Source organism: Mus caroli, chromosome 12 (assembly GCF_900094665.2).
Source record: "Mus caroli chromosome 12, CAROLI_EIJ_v1.1, whole genome shotgun sequence".
Classification (NCBI taxonomy): domain Eukaryota; kingdom Metazoa; phylum Chordata; class Mammalia; order Rodentia; family Muridae; genus Mus; species Mus caroli.
The window spans coordinates 50,321,396-50,329,358 of NC_034581.1; the positions used below are offsets into that span (position 1 = coordinate 50,321,396).

The 7,963-nt window shown below is 44.7% G+C and overlaps 1 protein-coding gene across 1 annotated transcript in view; it reads right to left on the minus strand.

Moving 5' to 3' along the window:
* Baz1a (bromodomain adjacent to zinc finger domain 1A) overlaps positions 1–7,963 on the minus strand; it is a 124,308-nt gene that overhangs the window by 108,176 nt on the left and 8,169 nt on the right. The window lies entirely within an intron of this gene.

Here is a 7,963-nt window from a genome sequence, read left to right on the forward strand (position 1 = left end):
AAAAAAAAAAAAAAAAAAAAAAAAAAAAAAAGAGAGATGTAGCTAATAACTCAGAGACAAAAAGGTATAGATACCAAAAACAGACCAAGAAGTTGAGTGAGGTACAGGTACACACCTGTCACCCACCTGCTCGGATGCTGAAGCAGGATGTCTCCAAGTTCAAGGCTAGCCTGAACAACACACAAACCCTCTCTCTCTTTACTAGTGCATACAGAAGGAAGAGGAGAACTTCCTGTGTGGGACTAAAATGCATGTGTAAGTTCAGGCAGAGGTCACATGTGGAGGTCAGAGGACATCCTCAGGTCTTTGCCTCCCGCCTTACTGAGATAGTCTTTTTTTTCGCCTCTGCATAAGCTAGGCATACTGGGCTTCAAGCTTCTGGCGATCCTCCTGTCTCCACCTCTCATCTCACCATAGGAACTGTGGAACTACAGATGTGTGCCACTACATCTGCCTTTATGTGGATTCTGGGGACTCGCTCCCACAGCCTCACAATTGCATGGCAAGCACTTTACCCACTGAATCATCAATTTCTTCAGCCGCAAGAGGAGGGATTTTTTCCATTAGGTAATAACGATCTAATAATCTGACTGGAAAACCGACAGACAACTAAGAATTATTAATGGAGGTTCAAAAACGTTTCATTACCAGTGTTCCTGTATAGGAGCAGCCACCATTTGAAAAACCAAGAGAAGAAAGATGTCTTTAAAATGAGCCTAATCTGAGGTGTTTGCACTTCTCTTTCTTCTGCTGGGCACACCTTACCCAAACTCCGTGTGCTTGCTGCTGCCTGGATCTTACTTGTCACCTCTACTTCCTGTTCTGTGAGGACTGCCACCCAGTCTCAGCCACCACCACCTCTGCCCCCGCTGTGATGATGCAGGACTGCACAGCATTTCCCGCCAGACAGCGCCCTGCCCGCTTATTTTCCTCCTGGGTACACACTTCCCTAAAGCAGTTACTTGGACCGGTGTGGGTGCATTCAGACGGTAGACTGTGTGAACCAGCGGTTGCCTCTGCTAGAGACAGTTCTCAAACACCTTCGCACTTCCCTCTCCTTTTCCCACCAATAACTAAAAAGGTCCCCCAAACCTAGAGGACAATGGCACAATAAGATGAGAGGAAAATTGAGGCGCCCAAGTTCCTGAGTCATAGCCCAGAAGAAAACTGCTCAGCTGCCCAATGCCCAAGTTGGCTTGTCGCCTGAAAAGGAAGTAAGTTCTTTGAGGAAAGGAATTCTAGGGTTTGCTGGGTTTCTTCTTCTCCTTTGTTTATTTACTGAGACAGGGCCTCACTGTGTAGCACTGGCTGGCCTGGAACTCACAGAGATTCACCTGCCTCTGCTGAGATGAAAGGAGTGTCCCTGATTGGGGCATTTTTCAATCAGTAAGTAATTTAGTCTTCCAAACTCTATTTTCAAGTGAGGGGGAACAAATTTAGTGACCTTTACATGCTTGTCAAAAGTCACCTAGCTAGCTATGCAGTGGGAGAGCCTGTTTTTGCTTTGAAACCTACCAGCTACCACTAGGTTATACTAACTAACCAGAGCATGAACAATTTTGAAAGAGTTTATTGTACTGGAATCAAAACCCATATGTAAATCCCAGCACCGGGAAGGCAGAAGCTGGAGAATCAGAAGCTCAAAGGTAGCTATCTACTGAGTCCAGTGCTAGTGTAGGCTACCGGATACCATGTCCCAAAGAAACCCAATCGAAAGACAGATGGTAGCACACATCTGTAATTCCAGCTTTTGGGGTTCTGAGACAAGGGGATTACTGTGAGCCCCAGGACAAACCTGGGGGTATATGAGCCCCATCTCAAACAACATGATCTATAAATAGAGATCAGGTAAAAGACAAGAACACCCAGCTATTTCATGGAAGATGTATAGATAGGGTGGAACATGGCTCAGTCTCATTAGGCATCAGGGAAAGGCAAGTTAAAAACATAATGGCTGGTTGGAGTTTGTAATGAAACCCTGTAATCTCAGCGTTCAGGAAGTGGGGGAGGCAAGATGATTCTTTGGAGTTTGAAACCATCCTGGGCTACATAGCAAGTAGCGAGGTCAGAGGAAAACCCTGTCTCAGAAAAGTCAAACAAACAAACAAAGCAAAGTAAAACAAACCAAGTCATGGCGCAGGGCTAGACATGGTGGCTCACACCTGTAACCCCAGTACAAAGGCAGAAGGACTACTGTAAATTCCAGGGCAGCCTGGCCTACACACCGAGTTCCAGACTAGGCTGGAACTATTCATATAAAACCTGCAAGGGGCCTAAGACACAGACTCCACAATGTGATATCATGGCACACCAATCAAAATAAAATAGTAACTAAAGACAACAGCCAACACTAGCCGTATGCCACGTACCATGAACCCGTGCCCTGCTGCTGAGAGGGTACAATAGCTCTGAACTGGGTCGTTTGATTTGATTGTTGTGATTATTGTGTGTTTTGTGTCACAATGACTTCAAACTCCTCAGGTAGAGGAAGGTGACCGTGAACTCCCCGATCCTCCTGCTTCTACCTCAAGGTCTACACATCACCCGCAGTTTATAGGTGTTGGAGATCCAGCACGTGCCTTGCTGCATGCCAGGCAAACACTCTACCGATTGAGGTGCATTCTCAGACCAGGGTAGTTTTTTTTTTTTTTCTTCTAAAATTAAAAATGTACTCTAGCAATTTTATATCTGGGTGCATATAAAAGAGAGATGAAAAGAATCTAATTCTGTGCAAAAACACACGTATTCATGGCTTTCTTCTCAATTAACCCCCTCTCCTACGTAGCTTCGACTTGAGCCTGGGCTGGGGGAGTGCCTCAATCAGACTGGCCTGTGGGCTTGTTCATGAGGCATTCTCTTGATTGCTAATTGATATAAAGGGCCCAGCCCACTATGAGCAAGTCCCATACCTAGGCAGGTTGGCCTGGGCTATATAAGAAAGCTAGCTGAGTTGGAGAAAGAAGGCAGGGAAGAAGCCCTGACTTCTTTTTCTCAGTGATGGATTCTAACCTAAAAGTATGCAGGCCAAAATTTAAAAAAAAATAAAAAATTAAAAAAACCAAACCTTTCCTGCCCAGCAGAAAATCAAATTAGAACAAGAGCCCAAAATGAAAATAATCCTGTGTTCAGTGATTGAGCTGAGGTGCTGTTTATCGTAAATGATATTCAGCAATAAAACGGGACAAACTTAATCTATACAACAACTTGGATGAACCTCAAGGTTTCTTGACTTACGTTAAGAAAATCCTTCCAAAGTTCACACACTGTGATCCTACTCACACAACAATCTTGAGACGTAGCTCTTCCTAGAATGTGTGATACTCTGCTTTGATCCTGACATGACTAAAACAAAGTTTAAATGTATGCCATAGAAGCTAAAACAATGAACTTGGCTGACATATCGGGTATTGGTCATCCCTGAAGTCATGGCCCTTGAGAGCTTAAGGCCGGAGGACCAGGAGTTCAAGGTCATCCTTGGCTACATATAAAGTCTGAGGCTAGCCTGGACTACGTGAGTCTCAAAAAAGCAAGCTGACCCTTTCAGAGTCCCAGCTACGCTAAGGACCTTATTGGACCCCTTGGTTTTCTTCCCAGTGAACACTAGAGAAAACAACAGAAAGCACGAGGAGACCATGGACAGACAGACTAGATCCACTGTCCTATCTGGTATGAAAATTTTGAATTTTTGTCTTTGTAACTTTATTCCTTTACTTGTGTGCAGGTACGCTTATGCCACGGCACGCATGTGGAGTGGAGGTCAGAGGACAGTTTGCCGGAGTCAGTTCTCTTCCTCCCTCCATGTGGGACCTGACACTTGGACTCGGATTGTCAGGCTTGGCCTCGAGAGCCATCTGTCTGCCTCTCCACTGCCCCCCCCCCCCTTTTAAGGATTCACTACCTGGGCTGGTTTACAACTGGATATAAAACAGAGTGTGGCTACAAACTCATGACCGCAGCCTGTCTAGTGCTGGCATTGCAAGCATGGATCACTCCACCGGGCTGCGAGTTGTCAGTTTTCAAGCAGAAAACCTTCACGAACACTCCACCCCTCTAACACCCTACCATTTTCCCCCGCTGATGAATTTGTGAGCTAAAGTCTGGGGAAGAGCCTGGCCCACGTTCCCTTTCCCAGCAGTCAATAAACTGCTTCCCTTAAAAATGAGGAGAGGGAGCCGGGCGTGGTGGCGCAAGCCTTTAATCCCAGCACTCAGGAGGCAGAGGCAGGAGGATTTCTGAGTTTGAGGCCAGCCTGGTCTACAGAGTGAGTTCCAGGACAGCCAAGGGCTATACAGAGAAACCCTGTCTCGAAAAAACAAAAAAAACAAAACAAAAAAACAAAAAAAAAAAAAAAAAAAAAAAAAAAAAAAAAAAAAAAAAAAAAAAAAAAAAAAGAGGAGAAATAGACGACTCCAAGGAGAAGAACCGGAAATGATACTGAGATAAGAACACTGAGAAGCAGACAGGGGCCTGGCTCAGTCGGTGTCTCACGGAACCACCACGAAAAACATTTGAGGAAAATCATTCATATCTCTGTGTCTGTCTTATTTCCACCGAAGTTCCATGTGGCATTATATTGCATTATAAATAAATCTTCATTAAGGTATATCATTGTCTATTAGGTCAGGAATGGTAGCATGTGCCTGTAGTCCTAGCACACAGGAGGCTGAGGATCCTGGTTTACCGCCACACCAGGCACTTGAGTACAAATGGAAAAGGATTTTTAAAGGTATCATTAGGAAAAACTGCATGTTATATAGAGCCTTAGTTCAGTGGTTCTCAACCTGTGGGTCATGACCCTGTAGGGGGGAGGGGTGTTGACTGATCCTTCCACAGGGGTCTCCTAAGACTGTCGGAAAGCACAGATGTTTATGATTCAAAACAGTAATGAAATTACAGTTATGAGTAGCAATGACAATAATTATATTCTCGGGGGTCACCACAGCATGTGGAACTGTGTTAAAGGGTCCCAGCATTTAGGAAGACTGAGAACCTAAGGGTGCCTAAGGTTGATGTAGAAGAGAGAGATAGACAGAGGTAGAGGTGGAATGGAAAGATTTATATAGACAATAAAACATGTGTCTGCTTGTAATGTGAATCTCACACAGCTCAGGCCTTCAATGTACTCTTTGACATTTTCAGACGTTTTCTGAGCCTGGAGAGATGGCTCAGAGGCTAAGAGTACTGGCTCCTCTTCCAGAGGACCTGGGTTCAAATCCCAGCACCAATATGATTATAATTCCAGAGGACGTGACACCCTCACACAGACAGGCATGCATGAAAAAACACAAATGCACATGGAAATAATAAATTTTTTTTTAAAGTTTTTAAGTTGGGGGATAGAGCACTGGATGCTCCTGCAGAGTACTTGGGCTCAGTTTCCAACACCCACAAGGTGGCTCACATCACCTCTAACTCCAGCTCCAGGGGATCCGGCTCCTTCTTTCGACCAGGTCAAGCACCAGGCAGGCATGCGATGCATATACGTACATGCAGGCAAAGCACTCACACGCATAAAAATGAAAATAAATAAAAACACCTTTTAAAAATGTTTTTAAGTTGGGGAAAAGTTGGTTCAATGGTTAAGTGTGCTCACTGCTCTTCCCGTCTCATCAGGTGGCTCGCAACTATCTGTAACACCATATTTAATGATCTTTTTTTCTGGACTCTGTAAGCACCTGCACACACTGCATACTCACATGTAGACACAGAAATAAGAATAAAAATAATATTAAAAAAAAAAAAGCTAGCCGGGAGGTGGCGACCCATGTCTTTAATTCCAGCACTCAGGAGGCAGAGGCAGATGGATCTCTTGAGTTTGAGGTTAGTCTGGTCTACATAGTGACTTCCAGAGAAATCCTATCTCAAATAAACCACAACAAAAATCAAACAAACAAGTATAAACAAGCAAGCAAAACCCCAAACCTTTAATCCCAGCACTTGGGAGGCAGAGGCAGACAAGATCTCTGAGTTTAAGGTCAGTCTGGCTTACACAGTGAGTTCTAGGCTAGCTAAGGCTACACACAGTGAGACTTTGTCTCGGTTTTCTTTAAGATTTATTTTTATTCTATGTGTGTGTGTGTGTCTTTCCTGTGTTTATGTATGTGCACAATATGCATGCCTGGAGGATATTAGATCCCCTGGAACTGAGTTTATAAGTTGTAAGTTACCATGTGGGTGCTGGCAATCGAACCTGGTTCCTCTGCCAAAGCAAGCACTCTTAACCGCAGGGCTACCTCTCCAGCCCTGAGGACCCTTTCTGACCTCCATGCTTGTCATGGCTTTCCTCCCCAAATAAATGGGTAAATGTGATTTTAAAATGCCTAGTTTTGTTTGTGTGTGTTCATGTGCACATGGGGACCAGAGACAGTCCAGGTGCTGTCTACCTTGTTCTGGAGACAGAGTCCCTCACTGGCCTGGAACTCACCAAGGTGACCGACCACCAAAGCTTGCTGGCTAGTGAGACCCAGAGATTGGCCTATCTTGTCCGCCAGAGCACAGGAATCACAAGCACACCCCACCATACCAGTTTCTTAATGTAGGTTGTGAAAGTTGCCCAACTGGAGGCCCTGGATGTGGTCCCTGGGTGAGTATGTGTTGTGGGGGCTGGGGGGGGGTTGTCTTAGGGGAAAAAAAAAGGAAAAGGAAAAGTAATCCAGATGTTTAGCAATTAATTACATAAATTGTGTCAGCCAAACAGCTGGCTGCTCTGTTGCCATTTTAGCCCCACAGATAGAACTTTTTTTTTTTTTTTTTTTTTGGTTCTTTGAGACAGGGTTTCTCTGTGTAGCCCTGGCTGTCCTGGAACTCACTCTGTAGACCAGGCTGGCCTTGAATTCAGAAATCTGCCTGCCTCTGCCTCCCAAGTGCTGGGATTAAAGGCGTGCGCCACCACCGCCCTGTGAGATAGAATTTTTAATACACAGTTCAAGCAAAGGTACCAAAGCAATGTGATTACATTGTAATTACAATGTAATTACATGTGATTGCCAGGCACTGTGCCCAGGCTTTACCCTCAGCACTCAGGAGGCAGAGGCAAGTGGAGTTGAAGGCCAGTCAGGGCTACACAGGGAGTCCCTGTCTCAAAAACAAAATGTGGGGGAGGGGGGAGGCTGGGTGCATAATGCATAAATCCTTAAATTTATATCAGAATCTTAACACAGGCTAGCAGTTACTTCTGGATGGATGAGTTTAATGGTGTTTAAACTACCTTTTCCTGATATTCTCTCTCTCTCTCTCTCTCTCTGTCTCTGTCCGTCTCTGTCTCTCTTCCCTGAAGAGGACATGTACTGTTTTTTGATAAGCACAAAATAAGTACTATGTAGGTTTTGTTTGTAATTATCGCTGGACTAATAAAAATTTTAAAAATATTTACTCATTTTGTGTGAGGGCGTGATGCACACACATGCCACATTTGTCTGTATGTTCGGCTGGGCCCCACATATGTTCCTGGAGCCTACAGAGGCCAGAAGAGCATGTCAGGTCTCCTACAACTAGAGTTACAGACTGTTATGAACTAATGTGGGGGTGCTGAGAACAGGTTACACTGAGCCACCTCTCTGGCCTCTAATTTTTACTAGCATGGAAAGACAATTCATCACAGAAAACATGATCGGTCTTAGGAAGACTATTTTTTTTCTATATGTGGAAACCGTTTGTCTTTGGCAATGTAATCACATATTTTAAAAAATTTCCTCTGGGTGACTGTCTTAGTTACTTTTCTATTGCTGTGACAAACATCATGATCAAAGCAACGTATAAAGGAAAGCATTTAATTTGGGGTTCATGGCCCCAGAGGGTTAGGGTGCATGTCCATCATGGTGTGAACATGGCGGCAGGCAGGCAGGTGTGGTGTTAGAGCAGTAGCTGAGAGATTACGGCTGATCCAGAAGTCCGAGGCTGAGAGAGTAACTGGAATGGCCTGGGCTTTTGAATCCTTAGAGCCTCACTTCCACCCACCCCCCCC